The following is a 24,935-nucleotide window of genomic DNA, read 5'->3' on the forward strand; positions in this document are numbered from 1 at the left end:
AGAAGCCGGTTTCATAAATGTATACTGTCTAAAAAATACAAAGTGAACCATGATTACCAAAAAGAAAACCTAACTAATACAGGTATAATAAATTTTGTCTTATAAATTGTGTCTTATTTCTCAGGAGGTCCTTTTTTTAACAGGGTCAGTTTAAAAAAAAATAAAACACTGCATACTGTCACTGAAAATGAGAAAAAAAGTTTTACATTTCAATAACGTAAAACAAATGCACACGCAGTTTTACAAATTATACACGCTGTGTAAGAGAAAAGGTCAATTACGGAACACCGGAAGTGAAGCCGTTTTTGCGCGACGGCCACAATGTCAAAGGATATAAAAAACAATTGTTTTTAAAAAAACTTCTTTCCATGAAATCAAATAGGTCTTGGATCTTAGACTATTAAACATTTATCTCGTCTGAAAAACACCAATTGGGGTTAGTAAAGCGCTTACATTTATTTACCATTATCTTAGATTGTCGATGTTTTGTACTGACGTGGCCGATAATACGCTACGCTAGTTGCTTTTAAACTGAATTAGTTTGAATTGCGCTTCATTTCTTGGACCTGTTCTCCGTAGCAGAATAGGTTTTAAGCCAGTTTTTACCATCACCGATTACTGAAGCTTTGTTTCTTTTGCGATCCCTTTATTTTCGTAGCCTTTGAAGAGAATGAATAGATTAAAGAGGAAAATTGTAGATAACGCTGCTGAAGGCAGCAGTAATCAGTCAACCAAACTAGATACTGTTAAGGAGAGACACGTAGCTGGGGTGATTCTCGCTCGTGGCGGCAGCAATGGAATTCCTCTGAAGAACATAAAATTGCTGGCGGGTGTTCCACTGATCGGATGGGTTATACGGGCAGCTATAGACTCTGATGTGTTTGACAGGTAATTCGTTAAATATAGTAATTTGCAAATTGCAACTCGTGGCAGTATGAATGTACGGATGACCACCACCAAACCAGTTGTTCCTGTCTTGACGTGATGTTTCCCGGGACATTTCCACAGCCTGTGGGTATTCACTGACCACGATGAGATTGAGCGGGTGGCAAAGAAATGGGGGGGCTCGAGTACACAGGAGGAGTGCAGAAGTGTCCAAAGATACAACCAGCTCCCTGGAAACTATTCAAGAGTTTTGCCGAATGAACCCAGGCGAGTTATGTTGTTCTCTGCTGTGGTCCGCTGTTGATCAGATCAGAAACTCAGAGCCATTAGTTTGGTGTTTAAAAGTGAATGGACTTCATATCTGGCTCATTGTGCCATGCATTTTGTAGGTATCAGCTGCATACTTAATCAACCCCAATTCATTTTGCTGTTTAAATGAACACTTATTCATATAAACAGCTGCAGCAGAGTCTGCTTAACTGAGCTTTTTATTAGACACTTTCCTATCCTTCTCATATTTATTCATACCAACATTTGCATCCAATTCAGGTTTTTTTGGTTTTTTTACATACATAGTCATACAGTATGTAACATGTTCTATGTTATATCACATACTAATTATTTGTTATAATTCAATGACTATTATTTGACTTTGTCTAATCATAGTTTGTATTTCCCTTTTTACACTTCGCACCACTCCCTTAGAGGTGGACATCATCTGTAATATTCAGGCCACCTCTCCATGCCTCCACCCACACCACCTTATACAGGCAGTGGAGATGGTGACCAAACAAGGCTACGACTCTGTGTTCTCTGTCGATCGCAGACACCACTTCCGTTGGCAAGAGGTCACCAGAGGAGGTGTGTGAAAGATGCACCGATAAGCCTACATAGATGGATGTGTTTGAGGTATAAGTGGAATTCAGTCACATTGGGATGGAACTAAGTAGTTTACTTTCTTTGGCAAGGTCTCTAGGCTATGTTTCTGAAATGTATTGTGCATTTATGAGTCTTAAATGGAAAGCAAATCAAGTTCTGTGATCAGTGTTCTTGAACCGAAAGACCTCGTGGTTGAAGATTGTTCCAGCTCTTCTCAAGCCTACTGCACAGCTGTTTAATTGAAGTGTTTCCTGTCTCTTCTTTTTACTCAAGAGGGCACCGACACTAAGGCCCTGAACCTGAACCCAGCCAAGAGGCCCCATCACCAGGACTGGGCTGGGGAGCTCTGTGAAAATGGATCCTTTTACATCACCACCAAAAAACTTATAGATGAAGGAGTCCTGCAGGTGAGCTGAATTCCACAGTGTTCAAGCTGCAGGCAGCAAATTAATCTAATCTCAGAATTTAATATTAATTTAATTGTTACAAACATTTATAACAATTGTTCAGATACTCACTTTTATCACAGGTCTAATGCCAGTCAGAAGTTTCTGCCCACTCACCACTGTCTATTGATGATGACCTGAGCCTCCTTCTTATTGCAGAATATTAGTTGTCCCAGAAGTTGTTAGTGGTTTATTATATAATCTTTTATGAGCTTTATTTAAAATATTGAAAAGGGCATGAAGTGTGATCTGTTTGCCTTTTGTAGGGAGGGAAGATGGCCTATTTTGAGATGCCGGCAGAGTACAGCATTGATATTGACATAGATTGGCCTGTTGCAGAACAGAGGGTGCTCAGGTAAACCAGCAGAACAGCACAGAACCATCTCCACAGCTCACTCCTTCACGTCTTTTGCTCTCTTAGTGTTCGGGCAAGAATGGCCACTAGCCTTAAGATCAGCATCCAGGGGTGTGTGTGTATGTTTGTGTGTGTGTGTGCGTGCACATTTGCCTCCATGCAGGTTTGGTTACTTCGGTAAGGACAAGCCGGAGTTGGTGCGGCTTCTCCTTTGTAATGTGTTGGGCTGTTTGACAGATAGGCAGATCTCTCTGTCTGCAAGTGGAGACGAGAGGGTGTCCATTAACAGCAGAGATCTGGATGGTATCACCATGCTGCAGAGAGAAGGAACAGAGGTAGGTATTAATAGAGGTCATGCTAAGCTGATCTGTGATCAGGTTAATTAAACCACAGCTTTCTTTGTGTGTTTAGGGTAGGGCAGTGGAGACTTTTTAAAATCAAGACTGTGTGTTTTATATTTACATAGGGTCTGTAAATTTGAATCAAAACGGTCTTGACGAAGGCATTGGTAAAAATGCTGGGTGATTCTGTACTGCTGTATATTGGAACTGTAGGTTGTGAATTCACTTTTTCAGTCGCAAAAGAGCATGTATGTTTACAGGGTGTTCATGTTGGGCCTTCAACAATGTAATTTCTCCCCACCCGCTTTGGTGCAATCCACACCCCTTATGGTGATTGACCAAAAGGTTCACACTAATTTAACCCCCCACCTCTACCATCATCCCCTTACCCTTACTCTGTTGTCCACTACCCATCATGCATTGTGTTCGTTCTTTCACTTTTTGTAACATTCGAAGTATTTGTGTTTTTACACAAAACACTGATCAAGAAGTGTTGATCATTGTTGATTATTTTATATGAAACTCTAATTTCAGCCTGCATGTCTAGTAGTTCTGGAGTTTTTGTTAAGGCAAATCAAAGAACTGTCAACGTGCATAGGGACCCTGTTACTCAGATGCTCGAACTCCTAGGATGGTAGGTTATCTTTGCGCAGCGGCAGTATCGTAGCCTATGAGGTTTATCTGAGGCGTGATTATTGCTAGTTGAAAACTTTACCCAATACCCTGCTGTTGCAACTTGAGATATAGTTGGCACTGGCAATTTTTGGTGGTCTTCCAGGAGGTTGATGTTATTGTCTGAAAATAAGAAATGCGTTTTCATTGGTTAGAGTAGTTTTGCAATGTTTATATGGTATTGTGTCATTGGTATGAATGCCTGTATATAAAGGTTTAATCAAATTCTTTTATTCTGGAGGAGACATGAGTTATTGTTTCATTGGGGGCGTTACTGAAACGTCTACCTGAAAAGTACAAAACAGATGTAGGATAAACATTGCCGTAGGAAATAACAGCTGCCTATATTTCTGTTCCTAATCCCAGGTGCTCTCCTTGTTACAAGGACGAGTCTTGGGAAAATAATTTTAAAATGATGATGATGATAATTATATTCAATAATAATAATAAAACACAGATAATAGTTACTAGATGCAAAACTATGGTTTCTACAATTTGTATTTGTTTTATTGATTTTCCTTTTTTAGTTCGCTAACTAGCTAAAGTTCTAGATCAGGTCGTTGATGTAGGCAGTCTAATTTTATAACTATTCTAAATGGAGTTTGGCAGGAATATGCCTAAATATACATCACACAACACAGCAAAAGCCTCTATAAAAGCTGTCTACAGTTAATCATTTGATTTTTGTACACGTGCGATTTTAAAAAGAACCTTTGCTCATGTCACATCGTTTAGTTTTGTAGTCTCTTAAATAAGACATGCTTAACAAGCTCTTAGAAAATAGCCATAAAGTATTATAAATAAACTACCACCTGTGGGACATTGTTACATCCTTTGAAAGAAGTTTTGCTCTGAGTTATACTTCGTGTATGAAACAGTGTAACGATTGATCTGGGAACTTGACGTGCCAAATGTTACGCTTGTGTATGCATCATTACATTTTTACCATGGTGCCATATTCACTGTCATTGTATAAAGGATCTTCCTCCATCGCATTTAAAAAAAAAAAAAAATAGAGAGAAAATATTTTACACAGATCCATTTGGATTTCAAAGTGTAATCCACATTTCTAGAGTCAGAGTACCTGACGCCTACAGTTACAGCTTCTTGTAGCATTACTTCTTTCTGTATAAAACTGGTTGATGTTTTATAGCAACCTATGACATAATGGAGCCTCACAGAACTTTTTGAAATCAGTATTTCAAATGTAACACTTGCTATCGTTTTGCATGTTTGTTTCTTCCACTCTGTCCTATCAGGTGATCCTTCTGACTTCCAGTGAGAACCCCACACTGGGGAGACTCACAGACAAGCTGTCCCAGACAACGGGCTGTGTTGTGATGTCTCTGAATGAGCCGAAGCAGGTGGAGGTTGAGAAACTGATGAAGGAGAAGAAGCTAGAATGGAAAGAGGTGGCCTATATTGGTAAGTGATTTCTCTCTACTTTTGTCTTTAGTTACCCTTCTAAATAATGATTATTTTTTGGTTTGTAGATCTCATACAGTGATTAGATTTTTTTTTTTTTTTTTTTTTTTTTTTTTTTTTTGTTAAAATATTTTGTTAGAATGGTTAGAAATATAGCTACAGCTAATCAGGAAAAGTTGTTTTGTGCCAGAAACTCATTCAGCTAAAAAAATATGCATAAATATTCACCACCTGCTTTTCATTACTGAGCACAATATTCACTGAGGTTTCACAGTCCAGTGTTTACTGACATTTTTTTAGCATGATGACAAAAAACATTGAAAACCAAACCATTTTGATCTAAAAATATCCAAGATTCTGATCCAATACCTACAATGCCAAACAAAATGGAATTCTCTCATTTCTCCAAATCATAAAGCAAAATAATTTTCAAATCGGACATCGGCATGCACACTGCGATGAACAAGTCGGATCCCTCAGTGTTTCTCTTGTGCACTACTATAGGTAATGATGCAACAGATGTGGACTGCTTGAGCCTGGCTGGACTGAGCGCTGTGCCCCTGGACACCTCTGGGATGGCGCTCATTGCAGCAAAGTACCAGTGCCAGAGTACCGCGGGCCATGGTGCGGTGCGGGAGTTCTGCGAGCACATTCTGCACAGCCTCCAGCCAGCAGGGAATCTTCAGTACCAGAGCTTACCTCCCACCCAGACTTTGCCGCTTGCTACCAGTGCGAGTATCTCCGCGTGTTCCTTCCCCTGCAGGGCCCATGGCCGGTACCTGCCCTGGCCAAACCAGAGATGGTCACGGCTCACCGCCGCGGAGAAGTTTTCTCGACGACGATGGTGGTGGTGGCGGTGGCGGCGGCTGCGGCGTGCACCACTTCCCGCCCCCACATCCCTTTTGGGGGACAATGGGGGCCCCCCTTGTCTCAGGAGAGGCCATCGTACCAAAGGCGCTCGGGGTCACACTGTCACACAGTGGCAGGGGATTAAATACAGACAAAAAAGGTGTGTTTTGTCCAAGGGTGTGTAGTTAATAATTTAGACAACAGTGAATCCCCCTTGCACGCGGGGGGAGGAGCATTCCGTGACCGAATTGAATTCAGTCGTTCTGAAAAAAGTTCTGAAAAAAGTAGAATGTGGTGTTATGAAAATGTGATGTGTGAAGGGTAATGACGATATATTATGTTTCTATTAGGGGTGGGACTTGATTTTAAAAAATGTATCTAAATAATTAGAAGCTTTGTAATTAATTAATCGAAATTAATCATATTTTAATCACATTTCAATATTTAACATGAGAAATATTAATTTAAGTTTGGATGATGAATGAATCAATGAACATGAGCTTAAACTTCAAAATCTTGTTTATTTTCCCACCAGTCTACTATACAGACCAATAGATGATTGCAGAAAACACAGAGCACTTTCAGAACACTGGAAATTCTGACAAAAAATGCCAAAGTACTGATTGACTTCAACTGCTCCCATTATAAATAAAAATAGATAAAATATTGTCTACCATCATCTAAAATGGTATTAAAAGACATCCTCTGACTTCAGTTCTTCTTATTCTTCCAATATCCTGAGCAAAACTCCCAAAATTAAACAACAACATAGAGCATGTCAATATGATCAACATTTAGTTAAGTCAATAACACAAACCCATTGGCCTTCTGATAACATCTACTGCTTCCTCAGCCAGTTACTGAGACAAACTGGCCTTTTGACATTTTCAGAGGTCAATGCTGCCCTCTTCTTCTGAACTATGTTACCAGCAAGTGAGAAAAGTCTCTCACAAGGAACAGACATGGCAGGACTGGCCAGATATTTTCGGGCCAGGGCAGGGCAGGACATTCTCTTTCTGGACGGCAGTTCGTAACTTGCATCAGCTGACGCAATTTGCAGCGTCTCTTGTAACCCTTTATCTTCGACCACAGAGAGTGGTCTACAGTCCATAGCAATCCATCTCGCCAGTGAATTGGTCAATTTGTCTGACGTGGACTTTGACAGGGTGGAAGTGCTTCTGTGATGAGCAAACTCCTTCCTGCATAAAGTGCAAATAACAAATTTTTTGTTTGTACTTCCATCTGGAAGTTTCTTGTATTTAAATTTCCCATCCACCAGCGTAGCCTCTTCCGTCATCTCCATCATGCTCATCACATTGTGCGTCAATATCATCTGTATGCCTGGAACCCGTGCACTGAGAAACGTTCCACAGTGCAAAAGTGTGATTAAAATGCGTTAATTTTTTTATTTAGTTATTTTCCCTGTAATTAATTAATTGAAATTAACGCGTTAAAGTCCCACCCCTAGTTTCTATACATTGAACATGGGTCATTCTTATTACATATGCTTTAAAAATAAAATGGTCATTTTTAAATTCAGATAAGATCATTTCTGTACTTTTGACATTGATTGGGCCTGGCATGACAATGAGGAGTTTTCAAAACATCACTCTGTCTCTGTAAAACTGGTATGATTGTTTACCTTTGGTGATGAATTCTAGTAGACACCAGAGGGCAACCTTGGTCATCAAATCTGAAGTCTCAGAACAGAATTCAGTTTGCAGTTCTCTTGGTCCAGGCAAAAAGTTGATTTCTATTTAGTGAAGTGCATTTCTGATTCAACAAAAGGACTGGTTTTATCATGACAGGGCTATCAAGTTCACGGAGGCATCAAGATTCTATATAAATATTGCAAAGGATGCTTGCATGTGCATATTTGAAATGTTTTCGATTTTTCCAGTTTTATGGTATATGTAGTTACTATGCACTGGGCTAATAATTGGGAGAATTAACTCTTGTTTTATTGATCTAAAAACCTTTTGCTTATTGGGTGAACATGCATGGGTTGCATGGGGACTCAAAATGTAAACTGAAACGCTCGCTGACTGGAGTAAGTTTATTCTCTTGGCAACGCTGTTATACTGTAAATAATCACGATGGCAACTGAGTGCTGTTCAGGAATGCAGCTTGATCAATGTGCTCCTTCTTAACTTACAGCAATGATCAGACCTGTAGTATTTTATTCATACTTAAAGAGGAATTTTGAGGAAAATATTGGACTAAAGATTGGTTGGAGTTAATAACTAAAAAGTAAAAAAGATGAATATAGACCAAGGAGCAAGTTTATAAAGCATCGCTGAACACATTTCTGTAAAATAATGAAACAACACAAATTTGTATTTAAATATGTTTTTCAGACTTCTGTGAACAACAGAAATAAAGAAATGTATGTTAAACAATTGATTGTTTTGAAGAAATTGAATAAATCCCTCTTTTGGCTTTTTGCCTTGATTATTGAACCTGTTTCAAAAGAAAAATAGATATCCAGATAATATATGTTGAGCAACCCAGAACAACAGCGGAGCGATACTGGTAGTATGGAAGCCTGCATCATCCTCACTTAGCTCCCTGTAAGCTTGTTGATTTGCAATACCACACAGTCCTCACCCTGTGTGAGAGGGTGAACCCAATAAACTCTTGCCCTTCTGGTTCAGCATGCTGCTGAGCTGTCATTGCTCATGCACAGCCAGGCCTGTTGGGTGTTCAGGCTTGCTACTCACCCACTGTTCCACAAAACTGCTCTCTCTCAGTGACTCTATTAAACCAGAGCCCTCAGTCAGGAATGGTGCTATTGGAACAAAATGGTGAAGTCTAGGTCTAGACAACACAGCACGGCTAACACCTATAATCCTATAATCTGTCTTGATGCAATGCAGCTCAGTTCTCCAGAAACATATTTGCATGGAAACCCATAAGGCAACCCATCTTTACAAGTCAACAGACAATTAATAGAACAATTAACAATTACAATAAACAGAAACCAAGTTATTGTCATATTGTGATTTCTACTTAAATGAAAAACTTAAATGAAAAAGAGATGGAGCAAAATCCAATTAGTCAAATCCAATCAAATGTATTTATATAACACTTTTTATAACAGATGTTGTCACAAAGCAGCTTTACAAATGTCCAAGCCCCCACCGAGCAAGCCAAGGGTGACAGTGGCAAGGAAAAACTCCATAAAGCATGAGGAATAAACCTTGAGAGGAACCAAGACTCAACAGTCACCACAATAGTAACAATTCTAAGAGAAAAATAACTAAATAAAATGAAAAAATGAGCAACTATTGTCTAGTCCAGTTTTCTAGAAGTCCTAGTCTGGTCCTGATGGTGTGCATATATTCGAAACCCATTCCACATAAGAATGTCCATTAAGGGCATCAGAGAAGTAGTGTGCTGGGATGAGGTGTGGTGGGCTACAGCAGGGAACATCAGGGGATGGTGGGAGTAGCTATGGCACCTGAGACGAGTTGAGGCTCTGTAACATCATGACATCAGGTATAGCTGTACCTTGGTAGAAAGAAAGAACAGATTATTCGGCATGTCCAGGTATGAGGGTTTGTAAATTAGGGAACTATAATGTGCAAATAGGAACGCCGGTAGATCTAGCTATGGCAGCATAGCTAAAAGGATAGAGCAACAAGGAAACACAGGCATGAGGGCAACCTGGAACATCAGCACTCTGCCGCTCTCAGTCCACAAACTTCAGTGTCAAAAGAGAGGTGAAGTGACAGCATTATAACATCCCAGTAACTCTCAATGCCCTTGGATCCCCAGATCTATACCTTTACCTAAGATGGGAAGTAGTTAATAAAATGCCTGACTGACTGCTAAGAGTTCTCCAAGTACCGTGGGGCCCAATAGAAGCAACTCTGTTTTGTCAGAATTAAGTAAGAGAACGTTTCTTAATAATACTAAGGTGATATATGTCCTCTGGTATCATCAACAGTTCAGCAAAGATTACAAAGATAGCGAAGACTGGTGTAGATCTGAAGATGCCTGACTGACACTGTTGAAATCCCACCTCTGATTTATTGCTGCCATAAATTCGTCCCTGAGGTGATTCAATTAAAAGCTGTTAGTAAAAACATGCCTCAGAGAGTGTCTTTTCTGGCAAGATAGATATTGGAGAATATGTCTTTGGCCATTTCAGAGAGATAGTATGTCATTTTTATTCAGGAACCCAATGAATTCATTTCCATTTGTAGCTTAGCGATGCTTCTTTTGCTAAATAGGAGAGCTTTTGTTCAGTACTGTGGATTATCATGATACCATTTATTGCATGGAAATTCTTTTAGCATTTATATAACCTATTATTTTTGAAGTGTTGAAAATGTATATTCCATGACATGTATTTTTTCCTCTTTCTCCCAGAGATGGGTAATTAGTTAATTAAAGGTCAGTGTAAGAATTTTGGTTAAGACCCAGAAGTAGGATCAATACAGTTGGAGGCGCTCCTATTCTTTGCAGTCTGGCTCATGGTTTGTGTGACAAAACCAATTAAAGAGGATCAATAGGGCCTTATGAGACCCTGTGCGTTGTTCATAGGTGCACCTAGTGATTGACAGGCTGGCAGCAGCAGCCTAGCTCCTGCTGGCTCCTGTCACCTTATTAGAGCCCCCCGCCCCCGGCTTTCTGCCACTCTCCCTCAGTAAACACAGCCGTCAGATCCCCAGCCTGCCATGGGGCCACAGGTGGGCTTGGTAGGACTAGATTTGCTTCATAAAATTCTCAGCAGACATGTTTTATGAGATATTTTAATCTGGAAGCATAACAAACTCCTGTTTCTCTGGTTTTGTGGCCAGCATTTTTAGAGTTCCTTGATACTATAACTGTAACTGCACAGCATTAAGAGAATTGTACTTGCCATGTCACAATGCCTATGAGTTCATTAGTGCAAAATCAGTTAATCACTCAGTCAGCTTTTGGAATACATGATAATGGGAGGGGATGTGGAGGGCAATCCATTGGCCCAGACAGTGTTGGAAGACACATGCTTGCATCGGTGCTGAGGGACCAGTTTACTGACAGTGATGGAGTGCAGCTACTGAGCTAATACAATTGTCCATTAGAGACGAGGTGGGAGTGGCTCGCACTCATCTAGGATAGCAACAGAGCTGAGCATAGCGCTACCTTGTGGGCAAGAAAGTCAATGTCAAAAGGCCCAGTCAATGTCAAAAGTACAGAAATTATCTTATCTGAATTTAAAAATGACCATTTTATTTTTAATGCATATGTATTAAGAATGACCCATGTTCAATGTATAGAAACATAATATATCTTCATTACCCTTTACACATCACATTTTCATAACACCACCACTTTTTACTCTCACATAAACCTCACACAAGCTTAGAGTGTTTAAAACAAACATAGCAAATAAAACAGCTATCCTTCCTAAAAGAAGGATATTATAGTACAACTGGGCCAAATTCAATTCTGTCAAGGAATGCTCCTCCCTCTACGAGGCACGTGGTACGGCCCGCCGCGTGTAGGGGTGATTCCCGGTTGTCTAAATTGTAACTACGCCCCCCTGGGACAACACACACCTGCACAGGATTTGGTGTTAAGTGTTTTGTCTGTATTTAAACCCCTGTCAGCATGTGATAGTGTGACCCCGAGTACTTTGGTACGAGGGCCGGTCCTGTGAGTTACGCTGCCCCCATTGTCCCCCAAGAGGGACACGGGAGTGGGGAGCAGAGCATGCCGTTGGCCGCCGCCGGACACACTTCTCCGCGGCGGTGTGCCGCGACCAGGTCCGGTTCGGCCAAGCCCTCGACCCCGCAGGGGGAGGAAGGCGCAGTGATACTCAGCCTGGTGGCAAGCAACGAAGTCAGGGCGGGACGTAAGCTCTGGCAGTGAGGATTCCCTGCTGTCTGGAGGGTACGCATCTTCTTCAGCAGCAGAATGTGCTCACAGAACTCCCGCACCACACCATGGCCTGCTGCACTCTGGCACTGGTACTTTGCTGCATTGAGCGCCATCACAGAGGTGTCCAGGGGCACAGCGCTCAGTCCAGCCAGGTTCAAGCAATCCACATCTGTTGCATCGTTACCTATAGTGCAGCAGAGAAACTCTGAGGGATCTGGCTTGTTCATTGCAGTGTGCATGCTGATGTCCGAATTGAAAATTATTTTGCTTTATGATTTGGAGAAATGAGAGAATTCTATTTTGTTTGGCATTGTAGGCATTGGGCAAGAAAGTTATTGTACATAAGCATACATTGTTTAAGACTTGATGAGTCTTATGACAGCCCTTTTTGGCTTTTGCAGGAGCTTACTGCCTGACCTACATTCTTCTTTGGATTGATTTCAGAATTCATGGTGTAGAAGGTCACTGGCTCAAGTGCTTCATTTTCTCTGCATTCTAAAATCCAAGTAAAAATGTAATACTTGCACTAATATAGTTATTACCATACTACAAGTGAGAGATTCAGTATCTCTAAGGTCAAATCATAAAGACTTTTCTTTGCCCTCCCAGACTCCCAAACTCAGATGATGGCATACAATATGTTCTATATGTGACTCAATTCATCAAAGTCACACACACAAGAAGAGCTGTGGTGCATTGGTGGCTTTAAGCTGCAGCTGCTTCCCAAAGGGTCAGAGAACCATGATTTTCACAGCTGACATGTTCATACATCATCCACATGGGAGGTTTATTAGATGCTGACAGCAGACAGAAGACAGCACATGGATATTTTAATACCTTTGGGTTTAGCTCTGCTCTCTGGTGCTTGTGATAACAGCAAATGGGTCACACTCCTGCAAAGAAAAATCCACTAGTTCTGAGATGAGTGTGAACATTCACACAGTCTTTGCAAGTAAGAACATAATGCCTTGTGTTTTGTACAAGTCCTACCATGGTAAAGTGTGATCAAGCATATTTAACCGTACCAGTATAAACTGAGCTGACAACACTGAGATACTACTTCTGGTTTAAGTAAAACCACACTTGCATGCATCAAACTATTAGGAGTTCATCAGTCTCATAATAGTGTTTAAGGACCCAGGGAAGGGGTGAAGTGCAGGTGCGCACATCCAAAAAGGAACGGCAGTGTGGTGACACAGGCAGTCACCCCCTAAAGGAGAGAGGGGGATGTGATGGGGATCGTCAGCTCAGGGAGGTGAAATGGGTGCTCTGGCTGCTATGCCAGAGAGCTGGCTCTTTGGAGCAGTTGTTGGGGCACATGTTTACCACCTGTAGGACCAGGGTTTAAGAGCTGGATCAGCTCATTCTTACTTGTTCCCTTCAGCTGTAATAAAATGTTTGTCATTTGTAGTAAGGACATTTTTCATTCTTAGGTGGGCACAGTTAAAGTTTGGTTTCCCTTCCTGCTTTTAAAGCTCCCTTCATCATTGTCAGCCACACTATCAACCTTGAAATGCACAATTTCAATTCATTACATGAATCTGATATGTCAGCTATCAAAAATGTTTGTTGTAAACTGACTTGCTCTATAAAACAAGCCAATAGTTCTTGTTAATTTCAACAAATTGAGATGACTCTTTAGACTTCAAAGTGTTTGGGGGTAGCGAGGTTATCAGATAACACCAAAAGTCAAATATATTCAGGCAACAAATCACAATCCCCTGAGATAACTTATGGTGATTTTGCTACCACACTAATTCCTGAATATTGAGGAGGGTGGAGCTGTGTAAAATGTGAATTAAAAATTCAAATGAATGCAAAACAATCACACTTTTCTTAGTGCCATTAATGAGACCATTCCCTCTGCGACTTCTGATAGCTCCTAAACCATTGCAGTTCAATAATTGTGCACAAAAGATGCTTGAAATTCAGAGTGCCAGAGCACACACTTGCTTTGCTTGTGGATAATGTGCATCAGGACCTTCATATTTTTTGTGAGATTAGTAAGTCAATCAAAGCTTTGATCACTTCTGAGCTGCTTTTGTGTTTTTGTCACTGTCCTTATATGGAAGCAAGATGCCCAGAATACTTTTTCCATAAGGGGCATGACCTAATGTCTTGCAGGCTCCCTCTGACCTCTATGCTGCTGAATGAGTTTTTGTTATTTTGTTGATTTATTTCTCCTGAAGGATGCCTTTATTGCCATGCTCATGGGATTTGGTGGTGTTTTTGTCTTGAATTGCTAGCTGGCAGTAAAATGCCACAGAGAGATGTGGTTTATTATCCACAGCCGGGGAGCATGAAGGTGTGAAGGACAGATAAAGCCTGCACTGTGGTCATGCATCAGTTCTCCAAGGACAGTTCAGTGACCCCAGCTAACTCTAATGCCCTGAGGTGACTTTGAATAGCATGTGATAAAAGCTTCTTTAATTATGCATGGGCTACTGAGGTCCGGTTGTTTGGGAACTGTGGGGTGGAGGGGGAGTATTGGAGAAGATTACTGGCTTCAGTAAAAGCCATTAGCAAGTATCTGAAAAGGCTTTCGAAAAAGGAAGTTGAAACCCAGGTTCATGGCTATACAGAGAGGGAGGACTTTGGCTAGACAGAGAGGAATAGATAAGGGAGATTAGGGTAGGTGTCTGGTTGCGCAGTGTAATCGGACAACTTTCTTTGTCGATCTTTCAGAGAGGACAAAAGAAACACAGTCCATCAGGGTGGTGTTTACAGGGTGGTGTTTGTCAGTCAAAAAGAGCACAAGTAGTTCCTCATGTCCAGCTTGAAGGTAAAGAATACATTTTAGAATTCATAGGAAAGAGCAGATTTTGGCAAAATGCAGGATGACTGCCTATTAAAATTTTATAAACACTATAGAGGTATTGACTAGAATTAGTAATACATAATATTATGCCCCTATTCACTTTTTATTATATTAGACCCAGAATACTTTCCTAGGTAAACAGGAAGACTTACAGTGTGGATGGGAGCCATCAGAGAATGTTTTCAAATATTCAGGAGTGTTTCTCTTCTATGCCTTCCTTAAAATCCTTCCATTTATTATAAACAAACCATTACTTTAAAAAAAAATCTTGTAAATCATCTCTGGGCCCAGAACAGTGCAGTCAGTACAGTTGATCATTTATCACTCCGAATTTAACCTTTCTCCAAGTTCCAGAACCATCTCCCTCTTCCCTCACTCATCATCATTCATGTCTGTTTCTTGGAAAATGCCATTTACTAAACACCCTATAACCTTTTCCTGCCTGCTCTCCCATAATTGCCAAAAGAATTAGAAATGGACTGGATCAATAGTGAGGAGAGATAACAAATTCCCTACATTGTTAATAGGTACATGAAGTAACTCAGCTACCTCCTTTGTAACCTTTGAAGTAATGAAAGAAAATGGAAGATGATGCCTTTTAACATTTTTTCATTGGCTATTTACACTAGTTTGTCGGTTACAAACAATCCACTGTATTCCACAATTTACAGTGACTATTCTGTTCAGTTCTACTATTACAAACACTAGGAACCACTTATCCCCACACTGCCACGTCTACCTCTTCTCGCAGACATCTCCAATCTGGTTCGCCAGAGTACTAAGTACACACCTAAATGCTATTCTCATTACTGCCCCCCTATTTAAACTCCCCTCCCTCGCACTCACTTTGTGAGCTATTGCCAACTCCATGTTGCATACCAAGCATTCCAGATACTTCCTGGTTTTCGAATCCTGTCTGTGTTTCAGACCTCGTCTCCTTCCTGACCCCTGGATGTCTTCCGGACACTTCCTGATTACGAGTACCTGCCTGACTCCTCTAACCTGTCCTGTTTCGTCAGTAAAACTGCTTGCATTTCATTCCGCTCCCTCATGTGTGTATACAATCATAAAATCTACATATATAATATGTACAATCCTATTACATTAAATGGCTTCTCCTCTTAACTGCTGCAAAGCTCTTGAGTGAAGTCAGACCACAGGACTAATACTGTGGCAAAAATATTCACAGACTAATTTCAGAACACTGATGCTTAAGTGCTATCCTTGTGATCTACTGCCCTGCAGAGTTTACCTAATCTACCTAACCTAATCTACCACAACTGGCACTACTAGTAAGGACCCATTGAAGGCCATGATTAATTGGATAAAGTTTAGGCTTGGAACTATACTCTGCAGGGTGGTAGATCACCAGGACCAGATTTAGGCACCCTTGAGTTAGAACATCTCTTTAGCACCACCTACTTGACAAAAACATTTGTGGTCATCTTTTATTTTACTCATGATAAATTACAATATCTCAGTTCCACATCTTATCAGAAGTGCCTTCTATTTTCTTTTATACATTGCCCTCAGGTGCTCACCTACTCAGCTAGCTCTGGAGGTCAGAGCATGTTTACTCTGTGGAAGACCCAGGTTTGAGGCTGGGTGTGGTTGCTGCCCTCAGCCTTTGTCACAAATGGTGTCAGAAATGGGATGGTCTGGTGTGAACCCCTGGTGAGGGGCATGCATGGTCCCCTTGAATGAAGGGTGGAGGTGTGAGGGACACATGGAAGGTGTGAAGTGCACAGGTATGCTCCCTGAAGGAGTGGGCAGTGAGATGGAGTGTGATGGTCAGCCAGAAGTTAAATGTGTGTTCTGTCTGCTATAACAAAGTCATATGCTATGCTAGTAGTCATAGCATACACTTGCTACCTGGAAGACCTGGGTGTGGTTGCTATCCTCAACCTTTTTTTGTGTTTATGAAATTTCTATATGAGAACTATTTCTTATAGTGTTTTAACTGACATTTTAGGAATAAAAATATTGTAATTCACATAAAATGAAACTAACAACCTTCCAAGCTGTGATGAATTTATAAAAAAGTTCAATGTTGACATTAGACACTGTATAAGAATAAAATGAACTTTTAGTTGCAAATGCAAATGTTTTTGTAATTGCCCGTGTGCCGCAGGGCAAGGAGCAGGACGCACTGACTTCCTCGTTGTGGACAGATGTTTATTAACAAAACAATAATGGTAAACATAACAGCATTCATGTATAACATGCAGGGTGAAACGGAGTAACACTCAACAGCGACTGTGATGGAGGGAGAGCTGTGATGGAGGAGCTGTGATACACACAAAGACGTTTATAGACACAGAAGACAACATAGCTCTAAGGCCATCGAGGGATCAAACACTGACAATACTAACGTTTACATTAACGTTTACATATACACTCACATTAACAACACAACGGGGAGCAGATGTGAAACACATGGGGGCGTGGCCACACACACAAGGGTAGACGTTTGGGGGGAGGGGCTGTACCGTGACAGAGCCCCTCCCCGATGGCGAGACTCCCGGCGCGGCAGCCTATCAGGCTACGGCTCCGAATCCTACGCCGAATGCCGAAGCCGGAGGACCGAGCGAACCATCATGGGCCAGTGCGAGCAGGACAGTGGGGGGAAGGACAGAGACAGAACAATAACAGACACAGGGACAAACACACTGATGGGCACAGGCACAGACACAAATGGAGACAAAGCGATGGATACATTAAATGTGACTGGGACTGACACAGTGACCGGGACAGGTACATGCATGTAATTAAACAATGAGTTATGAATAAGTCCGGGGAAGCTGGCAGGAGCCCCAGCCTGTCCCCGAGTCATCAGCTGGCTCGGAGTCTCACTCTGCTGTGGGGGATCACCTTTTGCTGAGCTGGGTGGCGACGGCTTCTCTGGCTTTGGGGCATATGCATTAGGAGGCGCACCAGTGGTTTTGCCTGTCTCTGGGGCGGGCACTGGTGACGCCTTCTTTTTGTCTTTTTGAGGCTTGCGTGCAAGCATGTGAGCCCTGGGGCTGTGTGCCCCAGGTGAGGGAGTGTCTTCAGACGATGATGGCACCGCCTCTTTGTGAGTCACGCGGGGCTTGCTGATTCGAGTTCGATGTGCTTTGGGCGGAACCTTGGGCACTGGAGGCTCGTCGCTCTCTGACTCTGCTGACCATGTGTCCATCACAGATGGGGAATCCTCATGGAGGGCCTCCATTACGGGATTCTCCAAATGGTCGACCTCTGAGTCTGACCGGACGCTGATGTCTTGACACTCCTCACTCTGCTCTGGTCGCCATCATACCTGTTACGGTACTCCGCCGAGTACAACCCCGTACTACTCTCAGGGCCCCCCAAAAATTTCCCAGGAACACTCTCCCCTGTTGTACCGGTGTGGAGAGTTCCCAAAAACATGGGGGATTTCCCCGCAAGGGCTGGGGAGGAACGATTACATGCCTTCTTCCCCTTCTTCTTCTTGCTCCTCTTTCCTGGCATCCTTCAGCGGTCAGTGTTTCTGTGACGGGGGGAGGCTTAGCAGGATGCAAAGAGGAGCCATGATACACACAATGACGTTTATTTATAGACACAGAAGACAACGTAGCTCTAAGGCCATCGGGGAATCAAACACTGACAATACTAATGTTTACAGTAAGGACTTATTTACGCTCACATTAACAACACAATGAGGAGCAGCTCTGAAATACATGGGGGCGTGGCCACAAGCACACACACATACACACACACAAGGGTAGATGTTTAGGAGGAGGGGCCGTACCGTGACAGTGATTATGTACATCACAAACAGACGACTATGAGTACGACTAAAGACGTAACAAAGACAGACGAAGAGGCACATACCAACAGCGGATTAAATACATACAGACATCACAACAATAAACCATGTGCAGGTGTGTGCTGACAACAGGGGCATGGTTACAAATGAGACAGTCAATGATCTCCCACTGTATGTGGCGGGATATACCATGTTATCAGGGGGAAGGGGAGCGTTCCGTGACAATTTTTAACTATTTAGATCACATCTAATCCTAGCTTTGTATATGAATTTGTAATAAGATTGAATTCTTTAAAGTGAACCATACTTTTTTATTTGACTAATGTTGAAAATGTGTTCTTATATTGTAATTACTATTGTACTATTACTATCTTGTGCTTTTTTGTGTATTAATACTATGGTTCTGATTGATTATGTGACAATGTTACTATTGTTTAACAAATAGTAACTAAGTAAATGTTTTGATGTTTTTCTCATTTAAAAAAATACATCATTTTGAATATTATACCGGTTAGACATAAACACATTTTGTGCAGGTATTTATATGTTGATTAGTTTATACACTCGCTGGATAGAAAAAAACGTACACAATAACTTTAAATCACTGTCACAATAACTGTCCCTGCATACACTTTTTACATGTATTAAAATTTTAGACAAATTGTGTCATTTTTAACATATATTTTCTTAGAGTGTACTTCTCCACAAGCTCTGTTATACCAGCATTGTGCATGAGGTATATTAGTAGTTATGTAAAAACGTAACTTACACAACAGGTCTGACTGTTGTCAAGAAGAGGGAGTCACATGCTGTCTATTCAAATATGTTTATTGCTCAGGAATATTTGTCCTTTCTGCAGTCTCATATTTACACATGGCTTCTTCCTGGACTTCGACAATTAAATACTACAAATAATTTGTTATTTTAAAGGATGGGACTGTAAAAGAGTCTCCCAGAATTCAACATATGTTGTGTGGTACTCTAGGGAGCTAAGTGATTTTCCATGATATCTCCACGATGTCACTGTTGTAAAATCATAATCTGAAGTGTCACACCCCGTTTCCCTAGCAACCGAGTTACTTCCGGGTTTTTGTCAGTCTCCATAGTTCCGTGTCTCCTCCCCTTTGTCTAGAGCTGTTCCGAGTTTGCCCCTTATTGCATTCCTATGTAAACCCAGTTTCTGCGTCTCTTGTTTGTCGCTCATTGTTTCTGGTTAGATCACATTTGTCTTCGCTCGTATGTGTTTAGTATATTCCCGTTTGATCTCGCCCCTCGTTTCTATGCACTTTCTCCCCGCGCTCCCTGTTTAGTTACCACCGCTGTCTATGTTGCTTTCCTTGTTTAGTTTTTTATTGTTCCCTGTGTTGTTGGTGGTCATTAATAAGCAACCCAGTTCTGTGTATTCCCCTTTAGTTCTAGTTATATTTCTCATTATTCTCCGTTAGTCTACCAGTTCACGTACTCACCTTGTTAGCCTGTTTTATGTTAACCTGTCCGTTCTGTGCTGTTCTGTTTCTGTTATTAAATTTATTAATCATTTATAATATCCGCCTCGTTGTTCACATTATGGCTTCCTCCGTAAATCTTGTCCTTCATAACATCCAAAGCGCCGGCACTTCGCAAGTGTGTTCGCAAATCATCCCTTCCCCGTTACAAGAAGACAAGCAAGAGGTCTCCGTGCGTATTATTGTGACGTGATAAGCAAAGTCAGACGCTCGCGGACAGAAGGTAGGGGTTTTATTGCAACTCAAATTAATGGTGGATGAAGAGGCCAGGGTCAAAACCAGTAAGGAAATGCTAGGGGTAATCCAGATCATGAAGCAAATCAGTCCGAGCCAAAAGAAAACAGAGAGCTATGGTAACCAGGTAAATTAATGCGATAATCAGGAAAGCGATAATCGGGAAAGAGAAAAGACAAAACCGAAACACAGTAGATAAAACTAGATAATAACGCTCGGTACGCACAGTAAATACTGGAGGCAATACTTCGCAACATAGATCAGTTCTGGGTAGTGTTTAAACATGGACTTAAGTGAAAGCAGGTGAAATCAATACTCAGGTGATGATCTCACGGTATGTCTCTGATTGGATGAGGTGCCATCCGGTGACGGCAGTGTAGTGTAGTATGACAATTATCTTTGTCTATGTTTATGCACAATATAAATCTTCTGCAGTGAAGCAGCTACGTGAGCAGTGTTTGCTAAAACTTATGCTTCAAGTACTGGCTCAAAGAAATTAACCATTTGTAATTATTAAAGCAAATCTTTGTCCAAAATTGGTGTGAAAGAAAGTTTAACATTTCCTTACAAACTTGCCAATTTAATAAGTTAGAGAAAGCAACCAATTATATTCTCTGTTCTGATAATTCCTTAGCAAATTTGACTTCAGATGTGAGCTTTTGGACCTGATGTTAGGAAAATATAAATTCTTAAATACCTCTATTTACCCATTTTAGATTTAATCTTCAAGTGAATCATACAATGACACAATACCTATAATTAACACTGTTTACAGTGTTTTATATTGTTTTGATGAGCAAGAATGGACCAGAGTGAATTTATAATGGAATAATTACTCACAAGCAGACTGCATGCAAGGGATTCTTTAATGAGACAGAATAATACAAGCAAAATTTCCAAGTATAGTGAGGCAACATGAAACTTTAGGGAAAATAATGACACAACCATAAAAAACACAAAAGGCTACAACTGCACAACTACACAACTGCAAAACGTCTTGAGGAAAAAGAGTGTCCTTATAGGGAACAGTGCAGACACTGGATCAGATAATCCAAATGATCCTGCCATCATAATGGGGTTCAGCATATCCACAACATGGATACAGCATTAGTCCTGTGATTCATAGCCCTCTGAGTCTACTGGAAATATCTGCTGCTACGATGTAAGCTCAGGATGGCAGGAACCACATATTCATGCTACCCAGGTGAAGGTTCTATCAAAGGTGTTGTCTACTGCAGAAAATGCATGAAGGCAACAGATAGTAATCACTGCATATTATAATGGTTGATAACTATATGTTAAAAATCTAGTTTTGAATTATACTGGTTAGACATAATAAACACATTTTGTGCAGGTATTTATGTGTTGTTTATTTTAAGAATCAGTTTTGATAACACTGTTGATCTATACAAAGAATATAAATAGTCAGTGAAATGCAGATCTTGTCTGTGGTGTTTGGCCTGCTGTTTGGGCCTGGAGATGAAGGATCAGGCCTAGAAATAAACTAATTTTCACTCAGTTATGCCAAACTTGGGTAAGTGAATTTTGACTCCTTGTCAACCATGATGTCCTTAGGTATACCACAGTGACAAAACACATGGCATGATAGTTATTGGCATCAAACAGCAGGCCTTCTGAGAAGTGGACCACTATTACCAGGTTTCAGTGACTAGGCTTTAATGAAATCTATGCCACCAGGGACAATGACAGAGAGGTAAAGGTGCTAATGTATGGAAAGATATCAAGTGACATTAGCCTCATTGCACACAGTACAGGAAGACCAGCAGTACTGAGCAGAAATAAGATATTGCAGAAAAATGGTTCCAGGGTGTCCATTGCTAGGGGACATGTGCCAGGGGCTCTCAGATTTTGTAAGTCGTGTTGAGAGGTGTATGCAGGTTCAGAGTCTTGGTTGCTGAATTTCAAATCCCTTGGAATGGGAGGGATCAAGCATGTTGTCAACAGGTCATGTTCCAGGGGATGGCCTCATGGATGCAAGAAAGGTTGCCTGCTTTTGTGTTATTTGATCCTACATTATATAAGATGATGGGGGAGGGGGGTGTTCATGATGCTGTTAAGTTTACTCATAAGCGGAAGGGTTAGACACCAGTGAACAGGCCTCAAACCAACCCAACTAACCTTAACCTCAACCAAAACCTAATTCTAATCCTAACCTTAATCCTAACCCCAACCTTAAACTCAACCCATAGCCTAGTCTTAACCTTTATCCTGGACCTAATTCTGACCCTAACCCTAAACAAAATTGAGGTAAAATCCAGTTACAGGATATCAAAATCTTATCTAACAGCTTGTTGAGTATGCTAAAATGGTATGTATTATACCTGTTATGTGTTCAGTTACTGCTCAGGTTAACATCTACTGATGAACTTGGTCATTGTAAATAAAATGAAAAAACAGAATTATTCACATTATAAAGAAATAATACTTAAACAGTTAATCAAAAGTCTCTTGATTAACCTACTGAATGTACAGTTGTGTTCAAAATAATAGCAGTCCAATATCACTAACTATATCAATCACTGTTTTTGGTAGAGATTATATTTCTACATGGCTAAAAATGTACTAGTTGGTGTGATAGAGTAATAAAAATCAACAGGCCCAGCATTCATGACATGTATGCTGCTGATTCTGTGTAACTGAATAATTAACTAAAAGGGGCGTGTTCAAAAATAATAGCAGTGTGACGTTCAATTAGGGAGGTCATTAATTCTGTGAAAAAACAGGTGTCAAACAGGTGGTCCCTATTACAGGATGAAAGCAGCAGATGTTGTGCATACTAGTTATAGTGCATTAAAAACTGAGTAAAACGAGCGGTTCCAGACATTGCTCAGAAGAACAGTGTACTTTGATTAAAAAGTTGATTGGAGAGGGGAAAGCATATAAAGAAGTGTAGAAGATGATAGGCTGCTCAGCTAAAATGATCTCAAATGCTTTACAATGCAACCAAAACCAGAAAGACATGGAAGAAAAATGGAAAACTCCCATTCAAATGGATTGAAGAATAGAGAATCAGCTTCAGGGAGATCAAAGAAGGTCTACAGTTACCTGGGAAACGTTACAATTAGAAGACGCCTATGTGAAGTCAAGCTATCGACAAGAAGCCCCTGCAAAGTCCCATTGCTGCAAAAATTACATGCTGAAGAGGTTACAATTTGCCAAAGAACACTGGCCTAAAGAGAAATGGCGCAATATTTTGGGGACTGATGAAAGCAAGATTGTTCTTTTTGGGTCTAGGGCCCACAAACACTAAAGTCAAGCCACAGTACACTGTGAAGACAGTGAAGCATGGTGGCGCAGGCATCCTGAAACGCGGGTGTTTCTCATACTATGGTGTCGGGCCTATATATTGCATACCAGGAATCATGGGTCAGTTTGAATACATCAAAATACTTGAAGAGGTCGTGTTGAATCGTGCCGGTGATGAAATACCCTTGAAATGGATGCTTCAACAAGACAGTGACCCCAAACACACCAGTAACCGTGCAACATCTTGGTTCCAGACCAAGAAGATTAATTTTACGAAGTGGTCAGCCCACTCTCCGGACCTTAATCCAATAGAAAACTTGTGGGGTGACGTCAAAAATGCTTGGCAAAACCAAGAAAAGAAAAGGAATTGTGGAATGTAGTCTAGTTGTCCTGGGCTGGAATACCTGCTCACAGGGGCCAGAAGCTGGTTGACTCCATGCAACACAGATGTGAAGCAGTTCTCAGAAACAGTGGTTATAGAATTAAATATTAGTTTAGTGATTCACAAGAAAGCTCAATATTCAAGCATTTTTCAGTTTATATAGTAAACATGTGAGTTTGTAAAGAAAAATACTGACACTGCTATTTTTAAGAGCCTAATGTTCCCTTTTCTTCACTTTCTGTAAAGTAATAACACATTTGAAGAATTTTAATTTTGATTTGGAATAGAATGTGCAGTGTTCTCAATGCATTTGTGCATATGACAATAAAAGCTATTATAAGAATTTTGAGCTTTACTCACTTTTTAAAACACCCTGCTATTATTTTGAACACAACTATATTTAGATGCTTCACTACTTCTACATCACTGATATATTACTGAGACTCTGTTGCGTGAGAGTCTGTTGACTGAGTCTGCTGAGTTTATTTAATCTAAAGGACCACTCAAAATAAAGTGTCACTGCTTTACCTTCCTAAGTTCACTTGTTATCATATGTCATATTTCTAAGATTTAAAAATCAAGTAATCAGTGTTCAATCCTGATCATAATAGTTGTTTTAAAGCTGCATTGCTTTTCTTTATTAACTTCCATATTGTGTCACTGAACCAAGGTCGACTCTGTTTTACATTATGCTTACAATCTTTTATTTTTGTAAATTTATATATATTTTATGTAATTCTTACCAATAATTTATCACAGGTCTGTTTTTCTTGGTGATTATTATTTGGTTTGTGTTATTTCTTTCTTGGATTGCTCCAAGGCTTTCTTTGGGATATATGACACAAAATTTGTCTTTATTGTGTCTTTGTCAGCTTTCTAGCAACTAAAATAAGATTGTGCACATGCATATACATTCCATTTTATTGAGATGACTTTGTTAATGCTGTTGGACTATGTCCCATTTCAATCAAATGGAATATTTTGACAATGTCATTTATGTAATGATAGGAAACACTTCAGTCACGGAAGGATCCAATTGCAAGAGGTTAAATTCTTTTCTGATAAGAAGGCTAATAACAAGCAGAGTATGAATATGAGAGACCGATAATTTAAACTAAGAGTCAAGAGCGGGGGGCTTTGCTTGTAGCTGTTCCATTCCAGGGTCATAAGTGGAGATCAGAGTCCAAGTGTTTTCCTAGGGTTAGGCAGAGGGCATAGT

The 24,935-nt window shown here is 40.6% G+C and overlaps 1 non-coding gene and 1 pseudogene across 1 annotated transcript; both read left to right on the plus strand.

Annotated features, from left to right (window-relative positions):
- Positions 1–271: 271 nt before the first annotated feature.
- LOC118240984 lies at positions 272–7,127 on the plus strand (annotated as a pseudogene).
- LOC113569629 lies at positions 3,548–3,688 on the plus strand. The gene has a single exon (XR_003409814.1). It is a non-coding gene; the product is annotated as a U4 spliceosomal RNA (small nuclear RNA).
- Positions 7,128–24,935: the final 17,808 nt, after the last annotated feature.

The sequence above is a fragment of the Electrophorus electricus genome, chromosome 2, assembly GCF_013358815.1.
Source record: "Electrophorus electricus isolate fEleEle1 chromosome 2, fEleEle1.pri, whole genome shotgun sequence".
Taxonomy (NCBI): domain Eukaryota; kingdom Metazoa; phylum Chordata; class Actinopteri; order Gymnotiformes; family Gymnotidae; genus Electrophorus; species Electrophorus electricus.